Here is a 12,446-nt window from a genome sequence, read left to right as displayed (position 1 = left end):
TTGCAATTTCAATTTTGCAAATTGAATCATAGAATGTTTGGGTTGGAAGTGATCTTAAAGATCACCTAGTTCCAACCCCAGAATATTATTTTTTTTTTCTTTCCAGATTATTTTATCAATCTGGAAAGGCAGGACCCCTGAACTCCTTGATTTCTTCATATTCTAAAATAAAGAAATCCATTTATATTTTTACAAACCATTTTTTCCAACGCATCTTGCTGGTGTTTTCCAGCACTCTGCTGGGAGAAAGAACTTGTGTGAGGCATGGCTATTTTACTGTGTAATCTAGATCAGCCCTTGGGTGATTTCAGCTGCAAGGATACAATCTCTATTTGAGGAACCCTGCTGCTCCTTCCCTCCTATGCCCTACAAGGTCCCACAGGCCTCCGGCTCAGCCCACAGTACAACTCACAGCATAGCTATCATCAACAGTATTATAAAATTAAATGTCTCCTGTAATAAGGCAGGGAAGGGGGAACAAAGTGGCAGGTTTCTGCAGAGAGCAGCCAGTGCTGCTTATTTATTTCAAAATATTAGTTGCAAACCTCTCTTTTCCAATATACTACTCGATTTAAAAGATAAATTTTTAATGGTGAAAGTATACATTTAGAATAGCTGCACCCAGAGCCCCTATCACAGGCAGGGCACTGGTGGCATGGTTCTCCTCAAGAGAGATGTCACAGTTAAATTGTTGCCTTGTCTGGTGGGGCCATTCCTACTGCAAGCCTATATATGAGACCTGAGCCAGCAGCATCCTGCTGCCCATCAGGAGTGGTGCATGGGCCACAAATCAGAAGTACAGGTCATGATGAGAAAAAAACCAACAGAATTATCAGCAATAAGAGGAGAAATCAGTTAGAAATCCCCCACTTCTATAGATGAGACTCTCAGTGATATGGTTTAATGGTGGTCTTGGCAGTCCTGGAGTAATGGTTGGACTTAATGATCTTACAGGTCTTTTCCAACCTAGTTGATTCTGTGATTCTATGTACCAGTGGTGGAAGACCATGAACACCTGCCTGACTTCAAAGCTATCTGTTTAATCTGTGTGAAAACATTTCTGCTATCAGAAAAGAGACTCTTTATAAAAACAAAAAAATAAAAAAAAAATGTTTTTCAGGTAAGCTTTAACAGGCAAGGGTCTGCAATTACTGCCTCTTCTGGTAAAAAAGACGTGCACTACTGCTATTATTTGTGCTACTCAATCCTTATCTATAATTAAGCTAATCTTCCTCATGGGAAGGCACTGGAAGTGCTAGCAGAAAAGCAATATCTGTTTCATACTGCTTTGTACTGTGGGGATCTGATGAAGCTGAACATGAGGAAAAAGGATATTAGCACAGTTATATTCTGAGATGGCAAACAGCACGGCCTACCCCCACCGTCTGCACGCAGTTTGATATTTGAGTTACGAACAAAATCAAAACCACTGTCTCTCAATAAAAATACCCTGTGGATCAACCAAACACCTTGTTTCAATTTTGCTTTACAGTTCTCACAGGGATTTTTATTTCTGCGCTTGGTTCAGCCCTGAAATTGCTGGATTAGAAAAAGGAATAAATGTTTTTTCCATTTAATCTGATTCAACTTCATCTTGAGTTTTCTGTCATTAAATAAACTCCAGCTTTCATAAAACACAGCTGCAGATAGGGGTAGTCTTTGGTGGGTGTGGCATGCTCACGCAGGTTTATTTTGAGGCTTTTTAGGTCCTGGAACCACACATCAGATGCAGAAACCATGGTCACTGTACCCAAGGTCACCGAGGCACTGACACAACCCCTTTAATCCAAGCTGTCCTTTCCTTTTCTCCCCACAGGCTCTTAACACATGTTGACAATACTCCCTGCTAAAACCCTGACAGGTTCTCCTTTCCCAAGGCTCTATTATACATAGTTCTCATCTTGCACAAACTGGACTGGCTCATTTTGTTGCAGTCGTTCAAGTTACATGTGGCAATGCCAGCACCCTCCTGCTTCATCTTCAAGCAAGGTCCTCATTTGTAAGGTTCTTCATTAAATCTTTACACTCCCTTCTGCTCAACTTAAAACCAAGCTATTATGAATCAATACTTATGTATTGTCACTACTTGTTAAGGAATCGATGGGACTCAGAGGAAATCTAAAAATAATTAATAACTAATAAGGCTGCTTACAGTTAAACAAGAAAACATAAGTAAAATGTCCCTAGGTGAAAAAGAATACAGAAATCTCATAAGAAGCTACAGGAAGTGTAATGTGCAAAAGGATGGATTAAAAACATCGCAGGAGAGAGAAGCAGATTGTTCTAGCAGAGCAGTAGATGTGCTCCAAGTAGAACAAATTAAATGGTTGTAGCATTGCATTGCAGCTGCACTTTTTTCTAACGTGCATGACCTGCGAATAAGCATACAAGGGCATAGTTTCAAAATTGGCAAAATGTACCATTTCTGCAGAACAAGACAACAATTCATGGTGACAAAGATTAAAAACAAACAAATAGAAACCAAACAAAGAAAACACAACCCTGGAATGGACTAGGAGTTGTAGAACTGAGAATAATTAACTTTATGTAAGAATACCACTTTGAAAAAATAATCCAAATTAGGCTTTTGCTATCTTCTGCTGCCTTGAAAAGCCTAAAACAAAAGTGTGTGTGTGTCATTGAAGAGATATTCTAGTATATTCAAAGAGGGGGCAGTGTGACCAGAGAAGCCAGGCTATGCACATCTGCCCATTAGCCCTGGAAGCCTGTATCACTTTGCTCAGAAGCCAGCTCATTATCCAAGGTGCTCCCTTTAAATGAGAAATCTAAGAACCAAGTTGGAGGCCACGGGAAACCTCCAGAGATGGAGATAGTTTAGTTTGAGTTTTGCTTTTTCACCACCAAAGCAGTACTCAAAATTATTATGTTCCACAGGATTGAAGACGGCAACGAGCTAAATTAAAAATGAGTCTGCAACACTTGGGTGCCTGGTTTGGCACGCATGACAGAGAACCAATGAGAACACTTGCCAACAATTTTGGAATACTAGTTGCTGTATTAATATGATTCAACTGGTGCTGGGGAGGATGCTTCTCTCCAGCACACTGTGTTGCCTTGCATCCAAGGAGCGAGAGGGTGGCTGCCAGCAATTTGTGGCATGAGAGAAAAGCTCCATCCCTCACAGACAAGGGCTGAGCATAGGCAGATCCTGCAGTGTTACAATACAAGCCAGGAAATTTAACATGTAAAGCTCTACACTTCTAAAATCAAAGGATTTTCATGTTCTGCCTTTATCAAAAGCAGACAGTCTAATTCGTAACACATGTATTTTCTAATTACTCAAAACATTAATTTCTTGACATGTCTTATTTATATTGCCAAACAATACACATAACTCATTAATAAGTAAAATAAATAAAAAAATGTGCTAACTAAAAAAACAAAAGCAACACCCAAAATCACCACCTTCCCCACTCTTTCTGAGGAGTTCTTGTATCCACTCGTGAGCAATTTAAGATTAATATAGGTAGTGGATTTCTAACATAAAATACAGTATGGAATGAAGATTCTGAACTTCTCATGGGAAAACTTCAGCTATATAAGCTTGGAGAAAACCTGCTTACAATTTCTAACATAAAAAAAAAAAAAAAATCATTCCAGAAAGTGAGTCAATAGTAACAATATTTCTCCAAATAAACTGTTGCATGACATTGTGTTGCACTTTTAAAGCTTATTCTATGTCAAAAGATTAAGACTTTAAATGTTGTTTTACCCTATAAACATGCTAGCACTGTATGATACTTATACACACATATTTTAGAAAGACAGAGGATAATTAACTCTTACATTGCCAATTTTGTCCAGACACTAAAGCAAAAAATATCAGTTTACTGAAACAGGTATCAATGGGAACATTAATGTGGATAAAATGAATCCTTCATTAAGATGTTTCTCTGGACCATATCTTAGGAAAGCTTTTAAGAGAGGCAGAGTTGAAAAGAAACCTCTGACTTTAGCTTTGACCACCCAGCAGCAAAGAGTAAATAGTAAAATTGAGGTACTAGAAGAATTTCGACAGGAAAAAAGAAAAGAAAAGTAAGTCTTCCTGGTAAATTTTGTCCTTTTTTACTAACATGCAAGAGTAACAGGAGTGAAACGTGCTTTTGGGGCTGTAACAAAGCTAGAGCTGATGATTTCAGTTGTAAGAGTGAGCATGTAAAACAACGTATTTTTGTAGCTGGAGAAATTACTAAATACCTTCATAAAAGACCATTACATTCATGCTGTTTTCAAATTGAAACATTGGGTTTCTATTGACGTTCAGTGCATTAAGACTAAACAAGTAGGTCAGCCAATCTCTATTTTGTTGGTATCTTAAATAAGTCTCATTTTGAACATCCATATGCCTCTTCAGAACAGGATTGTTTCCCAACTCAGAAATTTTATAGATAGAATCAAAGCCAGCCTCTCTCCTCAGGGTATTCAAATATTACCCTGTGTGTATTACCCACTATTTCAATATTGGTTACGGTATGCATGAGGGTATTATTTTTCTTATTCCATTTACATTACAGGTAAAGTAATATCGGTTTTCTTTCTACTCTTCCATATCAGCTGAAAAGCTACATTAAATCATCAGAGATTTGTAACATGGCCCACAGGTGACACCATTAGGAAAAAGTAATCTAAGGCGGTTCTGGTTGGTTGGCAATGATCTGCCAATCCACTCTTTATGATGTTCCATTTTATTACAAATTTAATAAAAAGATCTTTGCAAATATCAGTGCTATAAAAGATAAAACAGGAATTTGATCTCTCTTGATTCATGTATGGTAATTACACAGGAGCACTTACGGATTTGTTGATCTACAGATGTCATCTTTCTTTTTTTTCTAAAAAATAAAAAGAGGGATCGCATCTAAGAGGCCAGGTTTTAAGCTTCTTTATAACCACAGCTTTAGGTTAGGGCTGTATTAACAAGTGAAGACCTTTGGAAGAGCTACAAGAAAGGAACACCCAAATTCTTGCACCTCCTCTCATAAGTACATTTGAATTAAATCAAGCTAGACAATCCAAGAAACTAAGTCAAACATTATTAATTCTCAAGCAGTTGCTGCTTTTAATAACAGAGCATTCAGTAAGTCCTGACCTTTCTTTCTACAAACATTCCCTGTGGGAAAGCATCCATGGCACTTCACCGCCTTCTGTCACAAAACTACTATGCAAAGAGGCTGGTACACTGGAGATGGATATCTGCGATGGAAAGCGGGAGTAATCTCTTCTTAAAAATCAGAGTCTGATGACCCAAGGAGTGGGAAGCAGTGCAAGGAAGGGCTGAGACATGGAGCTTCCTCAGGCTACAGAAAAAGAAGGCTCAGGGAAGGCCTTATCACCATGTTCCAGTATTCAAAGGGTGGCTATAAAGAAGACAGAGACTCCCTGTTTACAAGGAGTCACATACAGAAGACAAGGGATAATGGGTACAAGTTACTTCTGGGCACATTCCAACTAGATACAAGAGGAAAACTTTTCTCCATGAGAACAATCAGCCATTGGAATAATCTCCCCAGGGAAGTGGTTGAGTCCCCAAAGCTGGACACTTTGAAGATCTGGCTAGAAAGGGTGCTGGGACATCTAGTCTAGGTCATCCTTTGACAGGAAAGGTTGCACCAGATTATCCTTGAGGTCCCTTCCAACCTGTTATTCTATGAGTCTATGAATGATAGCCAAGTATTATACAAGGAAATGTGAGCCCCTGCAGAACAAAGCTGTTCCAGCACCCACTGCAGCAGCCTCCTAAGCGGCTGCTCCTTCTTGAATGATAAAAATAAATTTCAGTAGAGTAATACCAACCAGAAATGGGATCAGGGCAAATGCTTTCAGATAAGTAATTCATTCAACTATTCACTTTTGTTCCTTTTCCACATTACTCAGTATTTTTGGTCACTCCTAGCCATCAAGTGGTGTTTGAAGAGCATTATTAGTTTTCAGATTGTTACATTTAATTAATTACATGAGCTGGGTGAACCTGACCAGCCAACCAAAGACTGAGGGACCCACAAGAATCCACCTGGATCACGCAGGAGGAGTAGGGATGGGAACAACATGACCTCTCCAGACTTAACCACAAGCCAGCCCTGTCCATCCTTACATCCCCTCTCCTGGCAGTGCTGTAGCATCCCCTCTGCAGAGCACAGGCAGGCAGCCTCGGAAATCACACCCAGTTTTAGCATGGCTCTTCATCTGACACCTCCTCACCTACCTGTGAGGAAAATCTGTGTGTATATACAGACACATATAATTTTTAATTGAAAAGGAACAGTGACTAACACTATAAAGATAAGTATCTTGCAGCACAATTGCTTTTAGTCAATTTTTTTGTTGTTGTTTTTGGTTGGTTGTTTTTTTTTTTCTCAATCACAGAAGCTCAGTAAGCAAGGGCTATCAATATGATTCATGTTTTCAATACTAGTGTCTTAAATATAAGCAGAGAAGCTATAGAAGAAAGGTGTTTTTTGGATTCAGGAAGCTGTAGCTCAGCAGCTGCTGCACTGATTCTCCTCCTAGAGGTACCACAGTAAAGGTCTGTCCAAGCAGTTTCCTATACATACAGACTCAACATTTCTGGCACTTAAGAGTACCTACATGAATGCACTCATATTTGTCAAGGGCAGAATTAACACATAGCCTGAGACTGAGTAACCATGAGAAACTTCTACCCTCATCTATGATGCATTCAGCCCTACAGCTGGTTGAGCAGAGTTCCCAATCCCTTTGGGAACTATGATGCTGAAAAAGTTGTATTAAATTTTGTACTTGCTTTCTTCCCCCCTGCTTTTTCCTTTTCTTTTTCCTAATCCCTCTCTGCCCTCCCCCTCCCCCACCCCCCCCCCCCCGCTTTTTCCTTTTTTTTTATCCCTACTTTTTTTTTTATTCCTACTCATCGCAGGCTATGGGAGCAGCCCAATTCACAGCGCAGCGCTTTGCTCCTGCGGAAAAATCCTCATTCTGGGTGAGTGCTTTTCTAACTGAACCAGCACAGAGCTCAGCTGTCACGCAGGCGCCCAAGGATGGCCACATATGATTTCATTGCAGGATCATAACATCACGGGTTAAATGAACTTATTTTTGACTCAGTGGGCTTGCAGCTCTGGCAGTCCTCTAGCACTAAAATGCAAAATAGGTAAGGGAAGAGGGAAAATGTTTTATCAAGAGCTCTTGCTTCCTAAATTGATACAGTCATTATCAACCTAATTATATAATTACACTTGAAAGGAGGATTGCACATCATCTGCTGGGTAAACCCAAGTAAAACACAAGCTCTTATCTTGTAATCCCAAATTAAAATCATAAAGTACTATATTTAAATTCTCAGTAATGCTTTAAACAAAGCACTCCAAAACTAATGTAACTTTGCATTTTAGCCTGACTTTAACAGGCTAGGTAGGAGATGGGAATTGAATACTAACTGATGATTAAGAAGATAAAGTGGTTCAGCAATGCACTAAGTGTATGGAGAAACGGTACTATTATGTGCATTATCTTTTTCAGCTGACTGTGCAAATGCAGGCCTATTCTGAGCATGTAATTATTTCCATTCAATTATTAGATACTGTATTTTAATGCATAAATTGACATAACTGCCTACATTTAGGAATATACAGGCTGAATGGAATAAGATGTGCTGGAATGACTTGAAAAAGGAGTGAGGCTGATAGGAATACTGTGCTGCGGGATTGGAACAGGCTGAGAAGGTACCTACATGGCATTCCATCTGGGTACATACAGACACTTTTACTTGTGTTGGAAACAATAAGACAAATGTTTTTGCATATGAGAAAAAGATATTGGTGCACAAGGGCAAGGACAAGGGACAGGACAAGGGGGAATGGCTTCAAACTGACAGAGGTATCAGGAAGAAGCTCTTCCCTGTGAGGGTGGTGAGGCACTGGCACAGGTGGCCCAGAGAAGCTGTGGCTGCCCCATCCCTGACAGTGTTCAATGCCAGGTTGAAAGGGGCTTTGAGCAACCTGGTCTAGTGGAAGGTGTCCCTGTCTGTGGCAGGGGGCTTAGAACTAGATGAACTTTATGTCTCTTCAAACCCAAACCATTCTGTGATTCTATGGTAACAGCAAAGAACTACTGCCTTGCTGTCTGCATTGCACTGGGCACATTTTGCCTCAGCGGGATGAGGCTGGCCATTTCCCTTTGGGGCACTTTGCATTTCCAAGCAGTAAAGAAAAAACACTTTGCAGTCAGAAAACTGTGAGGATTTGTACTGCTTTGGGAGGAAAGTCTGTTACTCTTCTTACTGGTTTAACCTTATCCTAAATGAGATGGGCTTTGCAGTGCTGGGGATGTCAACTGTAACATGGGCAACTGTACAATCATAGAATGGGTTGAGCTGGAAGGGACCTTAAATACACAACACTCAGCAGTTCTTCAGTTTTTTGGAACAAATCCATAAATTCCTTTCCTGAAACAGGCATTTCCTTTAATCCCATTTGAAGTGTATCCGGCATTTCTGAGACTTTTTTTAAGCTCTCCTGAATTATTTGGCTCTTAGTTTCAGGCTGCAATCATGCTGCGGACCCTTCGCCTCTTAATTTGCCAAGAAAAATTCAAACCTCTTTATCGAATGCTAAAACAAAGTATCGAATACTAAAACAAAAAGGTAAAAGGTCCTTACTATGATTGTTTTTTGTCATCTTACTCGCAGTTTTCAAACCCATAGCCGCCTCAGCAGAGTGTTCACAACCCTGGGGCTGTACTCCAGACAGAGAGCAAAGCCACTCTTCACTCCAGAAGACACAGTGAAAATAAAACTGCATTGCTTCCCCACACACCAGTGACAAATGACACAAATAGAGTATTTGTTCTACAAGACCTGTTCCTCCAACCTCTCACCCTGTCAGAAATTAACCATTTTTTTTAACTCAAAATACTTTGCAAAGTTTTTTTTCTTTTTTTTTTTTTTTTAATATATATAGGATGTTTACCCTAATCCAGCCAAATCCAGCACAGGTGTATTTAAAATTCTGGTTGCAAACTCATCTGAGCACATGGCATGAATAAACTGGCAACACACAGGATGACCAAATTTAAAGGTAGCAGAAGTAAGATTTTATTCTTGCCTACATTCAGCTTCTACAAAGACAAGAGAAGGCAGCACCTTTAAATATGCCTAAAACCACAAAAAATTTCAGCTGGGCTCTTCTTCAGCAGAGTTATATTTTTACAGGCAGACAGCCACAAGAAAGCTAATCAGAACTCAATTGATCAAGACTTCTACCTTGAAATACAATTACTAGGTGTGCATCCTAATTACGCTGAGAGATATATTTAACACAATACCACTGTGAGCAACCATCCGTTCTTCTTTCTCTTAGGACATTATCTGAGAAATCAGATTAATCACGTCCCAGAGGAGAACTGAGTAGATGAGTATGTGCTGATGGATAATAACTTCAGAGACCTAGTTACTAAAATACAACTTTCTTTGTTCTCCAACAGAATTATCGGGAGATCTGTTTTTTCAGATTAATAAACCAAGAGAAATGCGTGCCCGACAAAAGGATAAAAAAGCAGTCTTACTTGTAACACTTTCTGACATTTAGAAATGACCTAATAAAACAATCTATTATTTCCTATGCATTTTAGTGAGAAGATTTTTTTAGTTTAAATGTTATTAGCTTTATTTTCTGAAGCCCCTAAGTACCTTTCTCCTCCATTTGCTTCTTAATCCCAGGGAACATCATCATCACATTTTAATCATTAATTGAGATAGCATATTCATAAATAAGTTTTAAAAAGATCAGAATAGATGAAGGAGATTTTTTCCAGTGACTGAAGCAGCAACAGACATGATGTTTTGGGTTAAAAAATCCTGTTCCGCCAACACCATTGTTACTGACTTCATTTCACAGTATCACAGTATCACAGTATGTTAGAGATTGGAAGGGACCTCAAAAGATCATCTAGTCCAATCCCCCTGCCGGAGCAGGAACACCTAGATAATGTTACACAGGAATGCGTCCAGGCGGGTTTTGAATGTCTCCAGGGAAGGAGACTCCACAACCTCCCTGGGCAGCCTGTTCCAGTGTTCCGTCACCCTCACTGAGAAGAAGTTTCTTCTCAAGTTTAAGTGGAACCTCTTGTGTTCCAGTTTGTACCCATTACCCCTTGTCCTATCATTGTTTGCCACTGAGTAGAGCCTGGCTCCATCCTCGTGACACTCCCCCTTTATATATTTATAGACACTTATAAGGTCACCCCTCAGTCTCCTCCAAACTATAGAGACCCAGCTCCCTCAGTCTTTCCTCATAAGGGAGATGTTCCACTCCCCTAATCATCTTCGTTGCCCTGCGCTGGACTCTCTCCAGCAGCTCCCTGTGCTTCTTGAACTGAGGGGCCCAGAACTGGACACAATACTCCAGATGCGGTCTCACCAGGGCAGAGTAGAGGGGAAGGAGGACCTCTCTCGACCTACTAACCACCGCCCTTCTAATACACCCCAGGATGCCATTGGCCTTCTTAGCCACAAGGGCACAGTGTTGGCTCATGGTCATCCTGTTGTCCACTAGGACCCCCAGGTCCCTCTCCCCTACACTGCTCTCTAACAGGTCGTTCCCCAACCTATACTGGAACCTGGGGTTGTTCCTGCCCAGATGCAGGACTCTACACTTTCCCTTGTTATATTTCATCAAGTTACTCCCTGCCCAACTCTCCAGCCTGTCCAGGTCTCGCTGGATGGCAGCACAGCCTTCTGGCGTGTCAGCCACTCCTCCCAGCTTAGTGTCATCAGCAAACTTGCTGATAGTACACTCAATTCCCTCATCTAAATCATTGATGAATATATTAAATAATACCGGTCCCAGTACTGACCCTTGAGGCACTCCACTAGTTACAGGCCTCCAACTAGACTCAGCCCCATAGACTACAACTCTCTGGCTTCTCTCCTTCAGCCAGTTCGCAGTCCACCTCACTACCTGATCATCCAGTCCACACTTCCTCATTTTAGCCGTGAGGATGCTGTGGGAGACTGTGTCAAATGCTTTGCTGAAGTCAAGGTAGACCACATCCACCGCTCTGCCATCATCCATCCACCGTGTTATTTCCTCATAAAAGGCTAAGAGATTGGTCAAACATGATTTCCCCCTGGTGAAGCCATGTTGACTGCCCCTCATAACCTTCTTATCCTTGATATGCCTTAAGATGGTACCAAGGATAAGGTGTTCCATCACTTTCCCAGGGATGGAGGTGAGGCTGACCGGTCTATAGTTACCCGGGTCCTCCTCCTTGCCCTTTTTGAAGACTGGAGTGACATTTGCTTTCCTCCAGTCCTCAGGCACCCCTCCCGTTTCCCAAGACTTGGTAAAGATGATGGAGAGTGGTCTAGCAATGACTTCCGCCAGGTCCCTCAGCACCCGCGGGTGCATCCCATCTGGACCCATGGATTTATGGATGTCCAGATTGCTCAACTGTTCTCTAACCCATTCCTCATCGACTAAGGCAAACTGCTCCGTCGACCTGACTTCATCTAAGGTCTCAGTGGTACAGGGCTCTTCAGGACTGCCCGCAGCAGAGTAGACAAAGAAGGCATTCAGTAACTCTGCCATCTCTGTATCTTCTGTCACCAGGGCACCCATCCCGTTCATCAGTGGGCCTACATTGCCTCTGGTGTTAGTTTTGTCTGCCATGTATTTGAAAAAGCTCTTTTTGCTGTCCTTGACCCTTCTTGCCAGGTTTAATTCTAAGGATGCCTTAGCCCTCCTAGCTGCCTTCCTACATCCTCTAGCAGCAGCCTTATATTCCTCCCAAGTGGCCAGCCCCTCCTTCCATGACCTGTAAACTCTCCTCTTCCACTTGAGCATACCCAGCAATTCCCTATTTAGCCACGCAGGTCTCTTGGCCCTCTTCCTTGACTTCCTACGTGTCGGGATGCTCCGATCTTGAGCACGGAAAAAGCAGTCCTTGAATGTCAACCAACTATCTTGGGCCCCTTTACCTTCAAGCAGCCTTGCCCATGGGATTTCCCCTAGCAATTGCTTGAAAAGGCCAAAGTTTGCCCTGCTAAAAGTCCAGGGTTGCAATTCTACTTGGTATTCTACTAGTCCTGCCACACAAGATCCTGAACTCCACCATCTCGTGGTCGCTGCAACCAAGGCAGCCCTCAACCCTTACTGCTTCGACCAGATCCTCCTTGTTAGTGAGGATGAGATCCAGCAGCGCTCCTCTCCTGGTCGGCTCATCCACCATTTGCAGGAAGAAGTTATCATCCATACACTGGAGGAACCTCCTGGACTGTGGCTGGGTTGCTGAGTGGTCCTTCCAGCAAACATCAGGGAAGTTAAAATCCCCCACGACAACCACGGCCTGTGACTGTGAGGCGCTCTCAGCTGCCTGTAGAAGGCCTCGTCAACTTCCTCACCCTGATCCGGTGGTCTGTAACCCTTTATTTCAATAGAATTTTGTCCATAGGTTCT

The 12,446-nt window shown here is 41.7% G+C and overlaps 1 protein-coding gene across 4 annotated transcripts in view; it reads right to left on the bottom strand.

Annotated features, from left to right (window-relative positions):
• Nucleotides 1–12,446, bottom strand: part of GALNT13 (polypeptide N-acetylgalactosaminyltransferase 13) — a 149,597-nt gene that overhangs the window by 25,657 nt on the left and 111,494 nt on the right. The gene's annotated exons all lie outside the window — the stretch shown is intronic.

This window comes from Pezoporus wallicus, unplaced genomic scaffold (assembly GCF_028554395.1).
Source record: "Pezoporus wallicus isolate ANWC-B61680 ecotype Strahan unplaced genomic scaffold, APGP_CSIRO_Pwel_v1 contig_736, whole genome shotgun sequence".
NCBI classification, from domain to species: Eukaryota; Metazoa; Chordata; class Aves; order Psittaciformes; family Psittacidae; genus Pezoporus; species Pezoporus wallicus.
The sequence above is the reverse complement of the archived record's forward strand: the minus strand, read 5'-3'. Positions and strand labels throughout refer to the sequence as shown.